Source organism: Trichomycterus rosablanca, chromosome 11 (assembly GCF_030014385.1).
Source record: "Trichomycterus rosablanca isolate fTriRos1 chromosome 11, fTriRos1.hap1, whole genome shotgun sequence".
NCBI lineage: Eukaryota > Metazoa > Chordata > Actinopteri > Siluriformes > Trichomycteridae > Trichomycterus > Trichomycterus rosablanca.
The window spans coordinates 5374437-5386764 of NC_085998.1; the positions used below are offsets into that span (position 1 = coordinate 5374437).

The 12328-nt window shown below is 40.2% G+C and overlaps 1 protein-coding gene across 2 annotated transcripts in view; it reads right to left on the reverse strand.

Annotated features, from left to right (window-relative positions):
* zbtb38 (zinc finger and BTB domain containing 38) overlaps positions 1-12328 on the reverse strand; it is a 33867-nt gene that overhangs the window by 16479 nt on the left and 5060 nt on the right. For both annotated transcript variants that reach the window (XM_063005004.1, XM_063005002.1), the window contains one exon: positions 11757-11863. The gene's annotated coding sequence lies outside the window, so the exon portion shown is untranslated. The remainder of the gene's footprint in view (positions 1-11756; positions 11864-12328) is intronic.

Here is a 12328-nt window from a genome sequence, read left to right on the forward strand (position 1 = left end):
GCTCCATATTAAACAAAGTGCAGCACGTGTTTATGGCATTCAGTACACAAAACTAAGTGCAGAAATAAAATAGTTAGATGTAGCCACGTCTCATTAAGTCCAACGTACAGTAACGCCAGAATGAGCCCAGATTCTAACCTACACATTCACTCCAAACTTACTTCACATTCTAAGCCATGTAAACGCAGCAACCGCGAAAATCGCGAGCCCAATGCCGCAAGTGCGCTACGAAATACAGTATTGCACATCTATGGATATTTAATGCACATCTGTGGATATGTAATGCCCAAGACACTTTTGTAATTGTTCTATTATATGACATATTGCATATATATTTATTACCTACAACATTGTACTGCAATACTTACTTTTTTTGAGCCTTTACTCATTTTTCTGATGTACCTTGAGCTGCTGTAATACTTGACTTTCCCTCTGGGATTAATAAAGTCATCTATCTATCTGTCTGTCTGTCTGTCTATCTATCTAATAGGAAATCTTTGAACTTTTGTCAGTTAAATAAAGGTTAAAGTGAGTGAACAAATTTTATTAATTTAATATATTTTGTTCATTTTTATCATTTTATTACATTTTACAAAATGTCCCAACTTGCAGAAATGGGGTTTGTAGAACAATAAATCAAGGACGTGAGTATGAGTACAGTGCTGAAGATAATGATGGAGAGGAGCTTGGTGATATTACTGTGTTAGTATGAGAGGACAGACTGATTTTATAAACTGGAACAGGGAAAACAGTGCATTTAGAGAGAAAAACAGAAAATATAACACTGAATAAATGCACATACATCTGTCGAAAGAGTGAAATACAAATCAACAGATTAGGAGAAATTTAGGAAAATTAGGAGGCAGAAAAAGGTCACTACGACACCAACATCAATAAGATTAGATGATTAGAAACAAGATGATGGATAAAAAGGTGAGAAATGGAAAATGCCAAATTGAATAAATGTAGTGGATAATGGGAGAGAAAGCTGTGCACTGCAGAGGCATAGGAAAACAAGAGAAGGGGAAAGAACGACTGAGACTAAGGAAGACTGAAAATCAAAATGGTAGAGCAACAAATTGAATGACGAAACCCAAAAACAACAAGTAAGGATTTGGAAAAAAACAGCAAAGATACATTTGCACCGTACATGGTGGACAGATAGACAAGAATGGAGAAAACTAACTTGAACCCATTTGAGATTTGCCTGATCAAAGCAGCAACGAGAAATGACGAGTGCAGAAAAAAGCAGAAGGAAAGAATAAAAGGAAAGAATAGTAAATGAAGAGAGGAAGGAAAAAGAGAATTGAAAACAGGGCAGCGGACCAGAACCATTCTGCTCAACAAAAAGGATGCAATTGCTGCCTCACAGACATTAAATCATCATATAACTGCATCTATGTCTTCATCACTTTCTTTCCTCTCACCCTCATGCAGCCAGGCTTTAAGGTGGCATCAGCTTGGGAAAGATTAAGGGGAAAAAATTGAGGGCAAAAACAACCGATGAAAAAAATGTAAAATGAGACGTATGATAGACATATGCACTCAGAAAATAGAAAGACATAAAGAGAGGGAAAGAAATGAAGTGATAGAGGAGCTGATCATGGATACTGACTGGTGTTAAATATATAATTATAAATATATAAATAATGAAATAGTTTTTCAAAACTGTAGTTTAAACATACATCATGCCATGCTCTTGGGCACATCATCAGTGATGGTACACTGGGCATTTTCGATGTGTCAACTATCAGACACCCTCTTCCAGGAGACTTCATCAGTGTTGATCAAATTGCAGTCTGTCATCAAGTAACATGTCATGGATCGCCCCTCCTACTCCAGAGTCATCTTGAGGCCTTATAAATTAAGTATCTAACAAAAGTAGGCATAGTAAGTAGCCAACAAAACCTCTGCTGCCACCAAAGTGGCGCAGTGGAATTTTCTACTAGCACACCAGCGCTAAGATTCTAAACTCCCTGGTTCGAATCTCAGCTCTGCTACTGGTCAGTTGGGCGCCTTCTAGCCAGCACAATTGGCAGTGCCTGCACCAGACAAAATTGGCCATCAGTCTGCTGGGTGGGAAAGACCAGACTAATAAGTGGGTGGAGTCCTTAAACGCTGTGCAAGTACAGAGGTGGCCTCGTGTGCGAGTCCACCAAAGTATGGGTGAATAAGAACGGAACGGTTCCAGTGACTGCACACGTGTCGGAGGGGGCGTGGGCAGGCATATATACCCTCCTCTGACACGATCAGGATCTCCAGCCATGGAAGACTAATTGACTACACTAGAAATAGGGAAAAAAGGGGAGAAATGCATAAAGAAATACAAAAAGAAAACTCTGCAGCCAATGGCATTCTGAGCAATTGAGGGTTAAGGGCTTTGCAACAGTGGCAACTTGGCAACGGTGAGCTTAAACCAGGAACCTTCTGATCACTAGTACAGTATCTTAACCACAGGGCTATCGATTCCCTCTACAACTCTCTCCGCAGCACTGTTCGCTAGTTCCACAGACTTGTCCTTCTTTCTCTCACTGGCCTTCTCAATTCTTTCCTTCCATGGTATAGTCAGCTTTGTTGTTGCTAAGATTATATCAAAGTACAAACTGGTCTCTGTGATGTTCTAAGGGAAACAGAGCTGCCTTCCACCTTCAGCTACCAATCCTTTGCAGCAGTAAGTCTCCCTTTTGTTAATCTGGTGTTTGTCTCTGGATTCACTCGACGAATGAAATAGCCTTTCTGGGTTGTTGTACTTTCTTGGTCTGTTCAAGGGCATTGCTGAAGATTCCTGCTATTACCATGGCGTCAGTGAAAGCAAACTTGCTCTGGTGCTTTAGGGCATAAGCTCAGAATGTATTCATATATTTCTCTACCTTGCCCCAACAGAAGAGGGTTGATGGACTGGGCAACACATCGTATACCAATAGGATGAGGACCAACTGCCTGCCAGAACTCAGACCAGGAGATCTGTAGATTGTTTCCACAGAATCCGTGCACATTGTTGCCACAGCCCGAGCACCTCCTTCACCTCAGCTTTCATTTCTTTCCAGACCAGCTGTCTTCTGTCCTTGCCCTTGACCTCATCACAGTGTGCAGCTGGGAGTATTACCCTGTCCTGCTTTGCCAGAAGCGAGTGTTCCAACAAGCACATTGTTGCATAATTGTGACTTTGCTCGGTCAACTGCATCTCATGTCTTCCATCTTCTTTCCGTTCTGACCTCAATTCCAGCCTGTGTGATCTTAGGATTACTGAAACACCCTCATGCATGAACTCTTCAGTCAGGCCACTAACTGGAATTATCTATAGCCTCTAGCCAGGCATCCAAATATTGATTTGTGACCTCTTGGGGAGCAATCAAATGTCTTACCGAGGCTCTTAACAGGCCTCCCAGAGAGAACCAAAACATGTCAGTAATCTTTCCTCTTTTTGCCACCAGTGATTGACCCAAGTGATAAGTTTCTCCAAACCTCGCAGGACCCATCTAGTGCGCGATACTGAAGCCATGCCATGTTACTGCCAAGTCATCCATGAAGGCTCTGACGGAGGGGCTGCCATACTTCAGATTTGGTGAAGGATCCTCTACACTTGGTCTCCGCTGCTTCTGCCAACATATTCATGGCCAGAATAAACGACATCCGAAAGCAGCCGGCCTTCTCTTCAGTGGGCAGGAAACTGGCAGTCGACTTAGGAAATTGCCTCCCTCCCTTGCAAAGACCACACTCCGGCTGTAAAGTATATTGTGGACTGTTTCATGGAAGCAAGTCTTTAACGCCTGAGCTCAACATGCTATAGAAGGAGCAGATGAAGGAGGCTCTTGAACGTAAGAAAGACAAGTTGCATGGCCCATGGAGAGTGGGTGCTGGGGTTTTTCAATGCATACGCTGTCCTCTGAATAATGGAAGTGAGACTAAGCTAGGCCTGAGCGATAGTTTTAAATTCATGATTTATTTTTATGATTTAGTTTTTATCATTACAATTGTGTTTTCAGCTCTTGCACAGTAAAGCATTTAAATAATGTGGATATTTACATAGAGTCCTTCAAGCAGCTGTACTGAATGTCTGCTCACTGACAAGCAAATCATTTACTGTTGCCCGAGTGGCTGCCCGTTGCAGCAGGTCCGTCTTTCTTGTTTTGTTTTTTTGTTGTATTTATTTTTTTATTTTTTTTACCGCTGCGCCACCTGAGCGGCTCCTTTTTGTCTTTTTTCTCGTGTTTTTAATGTATATATTATTTTTTGATATTTTTTAGAGTAAACAACTATACACACTATGTGTGCAATATTTTAACTTAGTTGTATTTATTTCTGTTTTTCCTGTCTTCCTACTGCTGTAACAAGTTAATTTCCCTAAGGGGATCAATAAAGTCTTATCTTATCTTATCTTAATAAACAGAAAATTATATTATTGATCTCTTCTTGACAGCGACTTAATAATACTGGTTTGATCATAATGGTTCTGTAAACCTTGTCATATATGATTCACCTAGGCATCATTCAGACCTTCTTGATGAGTTTGGGAGATATAATGAATAATATTTATACTATATATTACAGTTTTTCTCAGTCGCTTTGGTGCATTTCTCACATCACTATTAACATTTGCACAACAGTAAGTGCATTTCTCAAAACAATTAGTACACACTGCAAAACCTAGTTGATAACCTGCAAAAGTGTGTCACTTGCTCAAAATGGAGAGTTCGTTCCTCAAAAGCAAGTATTCATGTCAATGAAAGTGTCAGTGTCATCAAAATTAAAAGTCCTGACACCATTGTTTATGAACAAGATAGTCAAATGGCTTTGTCATGTTTTCATTATGACAGTTCACTCTGTAAGTGTGAAAAAGTCAGATCATGGTGACACTACCTGAAAATGCTCAAGACAGCACTATACACTATTAGCACACCCATTTGAAATCTACAGTTAAGTTACACATTACTGTATTTAGTAAGGTAAATGAATACAATATGTATGTTTTACATTTTTACTGCATATTCTCTTTGCAATTGTAATTTGTTCACAGCATTGTGATAAAGCAATGTACAAACTTATTTACAACAAACATAAGAAACACCCTTTGGGTAGAGCTGTGCACAACTGTAAACAATATTGCAGTACATATTGGAACTGAATTGGAACATACAACATACTGATTTTGACAACTAGTTCAACATTTTTGTATGTAATGATTTAAGCAATGAAATGAGGACTATTAGTTTCATAGGGAATGACTATTCAGCATTTATAAGTAGGGATGCATCAATACCATTTTTTCCCAACCGAGTACGAGTACAAGTACATGTATTTTTGTACTTGCCGATACCGATACCAATACCTATTGGATCAGATATCTGACATGTTAGAACAGGGGTTTTCAACCTGGGGGAGTACTTGTCTGAGGGGGCGCCAGTGCCTGACCAGGGGGCGCTGCATTACGAGATTTTTTTTACTTCTAAAACTAAAGCAATTAATTTTTCACCCACTAACTGACCACGCACTCAGGTACGTTTAATGTTATTCAGTTCAGTCTGAAAAAAACCTTCAAAATAGAGCTATCAGTGAAGATAAACCGGTCACAAAAGCGATGACAGCTGTTATAGGACGTGTGTGTGTCTTTAAGAGAGGAGATGCTCTGTTCACAGTATCGATATAAGTGATTCAGGAGTCAATTAATTCTAAGCGCAGCGTAAGTTTCTTTTCTCAGTCATCTCTCCGTGTTTACTGTTATAATGAATGTTGCGGTTGTAAATAAACACCAAATACTACAGAACATTTTGTGTGACTCGCTTACCTTAAAAAGCTCAGGCTTAATTATACTGCTTCTTACCACAGAGCGGGAGCCGACTCAGAGTCGTTCTGTCTGTGGAGCTAAACGTTTTCTCTCAGTCAGAGCAGATGATCCTGAACTAACCAACTTAGTAATTGATGAACTGTTGTCTATGCTTGACTCTGTGAAGTAACGTTTGCTGCTCTCATCTACATCAAAAAGCAAGAACCGCTTATGATTTACCAAAGTGAACCACGAATTTATATAATGTGCTGATAGAATCGGCTCAGATGGGGTCGGACTGTAGGTTGGCACACGCGCGCTCACACTTAGCGATCAAAAGCCGAGTTTTGATCGCCGAGCCAACGCCGAGTTGCTCCCGAGCCGGCAAATCTAGCGCCGACCAGCCGCCGAGCGAAAATCAGGGCAAAACATCGTGTAGTGTGAACCAGGTGTAATGCAGCAATAGACACGGTATCGGATGTTTAGTATCGGAGCCTCGTTTGCGAGTACGAGTACGAGTTAATGAGCGCGGTATCAGGCAAGTACCCGATACCAGTATCGGTTCTCATGCATCTCTATTTATAAGTATAGTTTATTTTGACTGACATGGCATAGCAAATGATAATGTTATAAAACAGCAGAGAATTGTATGGAAGCAATTGATGCATGTCCAAAAGCATTTGCAGTTTGTTGGAAGGAATGAGAAACTGCTACTATGATGTGCACAAATGACTAAATCTTGTGGAGGTTGAACTAACAGTTATGAGAATTTTAATTCTGATCAGAGAAATGCACCAAAGCAATTGAGAAAAACTGTAATACTTTAATATTTACATGAAAAGGCCCACTTATCCAGTTACTTCTGAGTTTATTAGGCTGCTAATGTCTTTTAATCTTTCAGCGCATGTGTCAGGTCCCACTCATTCCCTAGACTTACTTATTTAGCGTCTCTTATATGTAAATGTTACTGGGGCGGCACGGCGGCTAAGTGGGTAGCACTGTCGCCTCACAGCAAGAAGGTCCTGGGTCCCCAGGTGGGCCGGTCCGGGTCCTTTCTGTGTGGAGTTTGCATGTTCTCCCCGTGTCTGCGTGGGTTTCCTCCAGGCTCCGGTTTCCTCCCACAGTACAAAAACATGCAGCCAGGCTTATTGGAGACACTGAATTGCCCTATAGGTACCTAGAGACTAGGATGCATAAACTAGTGCACTGTAGTGCCGGTCCCAAGCCCGGATAAATAGGGGGGGGTCGTGTCAGGAAGGGCATCCGGTGTAAAAACTGTGCCAAATCAATATCAAACCAAATCACAATCCAGAGATAGATCGATATATCGATAGATATGTAAACGTTACTTAAATTGCTGATGCTGTGACTTCAGATCAATTTTTTTGCATAAAAGCATGTACAAAAGCCGTAGGTGACAAAAGAACAGTAACTAGGCCTAAGCATTATATAACTGCATATACTGCTGTAGCCTTTATTAATCAAATGCACTCTCAATCTTAACCTATCAGCTAATATTCTTGCAGAGATGGTAAAGTCCAGGTTTTTTTACAAAAAACTCCCTGGACAAACTCAATCCCAATTATAAAACTTAATCGAGGCCGCAGAAGAGCAGAGAGAAGACAGTTCACACAAAGCTGACGATTCACTTTGCCCTGTATAAAGCACAACTTAAAAACTTTAACCATGAGATAAGGTCAGCCAGGACAGCCTGTTTTACAAATTTATTTAAAAATAAGAAAAACGATGCAAATGTTCTCTTCTCAACTTTTGCTCAAACACTAAACCCTGCTGCCTCTAGCTCTGCAGAATTTCTCTCTCCTATTAAATGTAATGAATTAGCAGCATTTTTAATGATAAGATCACAGATATTAGGAAGAACAGCGTTGCCCTGGCTAAAATGCCAATTAATACCTTTACAATTAGCAACAGGTCGTGCTTTGAACCAACTGGCTCTGGTAAATTTTTAGATTTAGTTTTATTACTAAACCTTTCAACCTGTGCTCTTGATCCTTGATACTCAATTTTTTAAATAGGTTTGAAGCTCACTTTAGGCCGATACTGTGCACACTGTCACCCCAAGAAAGTGATGTCAATATAATTTATTAATTAGTTATCTTATTACCAACTAGCTTTAATAGGTGTTCTAGTCTGGTTTAAGGGCCTGTCACAACAGGTAAATGGCACTTCCTAAAGTTTTAAATTATCTATAATACAACAAAGACATATGTAACATCTCAGTTTTGTTCCTGTTAGATTTAGGTTGACCATAAAATTCTGGGTTATTCCGACTTAGAGTAGTTTCTATCATATACAGTATACGTGACTGTGACTACTGTGTTACAATGGGCAACGATGCTTCAAAACGACATGCAACTACCTGTGGAGACCCTGAAGGATCCATTCTATGGCTGTTGCTATTTAACCTGTATGCGCCTTTGCTTCCTGCTGAAGCATATACACACTAGATTTATATTCATTGGTACACAGGTGATGTACATAGCTCCCTGTTCTTGCAGTTGCAAAAGAGTATTGCCGATTGTGGGTCGTGAGACACAAACGAATGACAAACAGGCTTATCTGGATCACATGAATGTGGAGGCCAAACAATGTGTCAGTAATCTTGGGAGTCATTTCTGACAGTGAGCTTAGTTTTAAATACCACATCTTCAGCATGTCTCAAAGTCTCGGGACATTCTAACCCTGACGATAGTGAGAAACTAGTGCATGCCTTTGTCACTTCAAGGCAAATTTTTGTAATGCTGTTGACTAAACTTCCCAAAAGGTCTGTTAGACACCTGCAACAAGAATGCTGCTGCTAGAGTCCTAACAAATAAAAGAAAGTGGAATCATATTACACCAGCATTTCAATCACTCCATTGGCTGCCTGTCTCCTTTAGGATTGATTATTTTATTGTTTTTTTAAATGTCTTAAATGTCTTCTTACTCCTCCTTACCTCAGTGAACGAATAACTACACATGTTCCACACACATAACTAGACATACTCCAAGTACACGAGCTTTTTATCATGACAAGATCACATTCTACTGACATTTGTAATAAAACAGTTCAAATATGTTGTTGATAACAGTCAGTCTGTATTTTATACTGATGGTTTACATAGGTTTGAGTACCCTGAGACACTACACATCCTACTTTGTACTACCATACAACCATACATGCACACGTACAGTACTAATATTGAACATATATAAAACATTTAAAACACACGCCCACACAAATCGTCAAAGATTATGGAGGATGATCTCACAGTTCTCAAAGTGTTGGGTTGTATTGGATTAATTACAATTCATTTATTTTCAGTCTGTAACCATATTTATTTTTGATTTGCTGTATTTTTAACTATGTTACACTAAACAGAAGCCTGACCGTACATTTAATAATAGTAAAAATCATGGTCTTGATATAAATTATTAGACTTCATATTCAAATATGTTCTTGATAGTAGAAACGTGAGATCTTTTAAATAAACGGTATGAAATAAAACAACTAAATTAATTTCTTATATTTTTTAAATATCTTTTTTTATTTATTTATTAGAGTTACCTCTGTTATTTTTGGGAGTACGCCTGGGGGTACGCCTGACTCAATCTGAGAGCATGTGTTGAGAAATTTTTACTCGTGCTCAGATTTAAAAAAACAAGTCATTTCTGCTCTTCGGCTTACCCTGTTATCAGCATCGGCCTTGCTGATAAGGAAATGCCTCCAGTGGATCTGTTGCTACGGGTCATCTCGTACCTACCCTCCCCTGCTCTCTGGCTGTCTTTCATTCTGGGTAGCAACTGCTGTAAACGCAATCTTATCGCGAACTTTGTACAGACTTTTTGCTTACAGGAATGAAGGACTGACAGAACATTTTCCCAACCCCCGACCCAACGTCTCCACTCTTAGCTTAATTCCACCAATACGGCAGGACGGGTCTGCAGCGTGCGCTGGTTATGGCTGCGAATCGCGGGATGGCTGCTTGTCGTAGTTGGTTACTTTTCATCCCCCACATCCCTAACCCGTGGCTGGTGGTGTGACTATGTTATGTTCTTATGTTTACATGTGCTTGTGTGCTGTAAGGGGCTTTTTTTCGTGTTACCATAGTGTGCTCCTCAGGGAGCACAATCTGGTTGCTGTTTTTTTTTTTTATCTCCTACTCTCCCAATGTGTTTATTATTTCTTGTTTCTTATCCTGTCCCCCCCCCCCCCCCCCCCCCCCTTGATGGCTAATTTCGCTGTAAGTGTACCTGTTGCAATTTATAGTGACAATAAAGACTACTACTACTACTACTACTACTACTACTACTACTACTACTACACCGGTTTGGAAAACAGGCTTTCACACTGATACTAACACATTATATGAGTCAGTTCTTCAGGAAAGAGGAGCTACTTAAAAGGGCATAGCCAGCAAAAAACTAAACTTCCAAAGTTAAAGCAGAACTTAAATTAAATGTAACATTATTACCATATTACTTGTTTATATTTCCTTTTATTTTTTACCATTTACACTGTCCTAATAGTTCTTAGATACAGTATATAAGATCATACTCACTGTGGGTTTAACATACTAAACATTCGACTGGATATTGATAAAAAAAGGAGCAGATGTTACTCATAACACTGGCCATCACATTGTAGAAAAAGGTTTAGCTCTATAACATGTTATTACAGTGTAACTAACTAACAGTACATCTCAGCATCAGGAATCAGTGTAAAGCATTAAAACTTAATATAATATATTTTTCATGGTTGAAAATCTGATTTATTTGAACTCCATGTCTTACGCAGTCCAGATTGATGAAGATTTTTATTTTAAAGAATAATAACGCCACTGTGGCGATTAGAAAAGAAACAGCTGACATGGTGCTCTCTGATTGGCTGATATGAAGACATTATAGACTAGGGAATCTAAACATAAAATCTAAAGAAATGGGCGGATGGATCAGACAGGACACTGATGAGGTGCTTAACACAGCAGTTACACAGACCACACTGCTATTTTCTGTATGACTCACTATGCATTCTGTGTGTGTGTGTGTGTTCCTGTAGATGGTTTGCTACAGCATCACTCACTTCCTGTCTATATACAAGCAGTGCTGTCATGCTAGGTCACTCATCCTACAGCCTGGCCCATCCTAACCCTAAACCTACAGTGTATTTTGTTTCACCTGGATGCTAATAAAGGTGTATGTGTAGTGTGGAAAAACTTTATTACAACTTCAGTGTCTGTATGAAACTGCTGTGCATTCTGATCTTCACTCGCTGCTGTTCGTGGCACACAGTGAGTGAAATACAGAGACCTGCTGTGTTTCACTTCTCAGTAGTGATTTCTCATATTCTAAACAAAATGCATATTCATCCCCTGAATATGTGGGGGTGTGAGGGGTATATGCATATTTTGGGAGAAGCTGATGCCACATCTTGCACCCTTTTGGTGCTGCCTCTGGATGTCTATCTGATCCTCGCGAATACAGCCAAGATTCAGCCGAGGAGAGGTGTACGAGTGAATGTCAGGGACGGTATTGGAACACAGCCCAGTTCACAGCACAGCCTCACTCAGCCCAATATGAGACACAGTCGAGGCCATTGTTTTAATAAAAGTACACTGCGTCAGACTGCTGCAGTGCTTTCTGGGTAAGTGCTCATGTAATTTGTATCTAATAAACCTTCTGGAGCCGACAAGTCACCCGAGCCGTCTTTAGGAGTCAGGGACAGTGAGGGGTGAGCAGACAGAAAGAATTAGAAACAGGAAACAAACCAGCAGGTGAGAGGAGAATCAGACAGTCGATAAGTTATATAACGGAAATAATCACACACACACACACACACACACACACACACACACACACACACACACAGTGTTTACTGAAATAGCCGAGCGATGACATCACACAAGAAGATCAAAAGAGAATACGGGTAAACATGGATAAATGACTGAGTGAGTGAGTGAGTGAATGAGTGAATCAGTAATTCTGCACCAACCTGAAGCTGGTCTGTCCCGTCTGACTGAGATCGAGATCGTCCTCTGACCTGCTTCGTCTCTCAACACACACTCCCAGTAAAGGCTATAAGTCACCCAGCAGTGCCCCCTGCAGGACATCACATGATGCATTAAACAATCACATGACTGCTTTAAAGCTGCAGTATGGAACTTTCTGCACAACATTCACAAAGTCTCATTAGCTTAGACGTTTATCTTATTTTATTATTTATGACTAGTGCACCGATCAGCCATAACATTAAAACCACCTCCTCGTTTCTACACTCACTGTCCATTTTATCAGCTCCACTTACCATATAGGAGCACTTTGTAGTTTTACAATTACTGACTGTAGTCCATCTGTTTCTCTACATACATTTTTAGGACCACAGGACCACCACAGAGCAGGTATTATTTAGGTGGTGGATCATTCTCAGCACTGCAGTGACACTGACATGGTGGTGGTGTGTTAGTGTGTGTTGTGCTGGTATGAGTGGATCAGACACAGCAGCGCTGCTGGAGGTTTTAAACACCGTGTCCACTCACTGTCACTGCTTGACTGAGGATAGTCCAC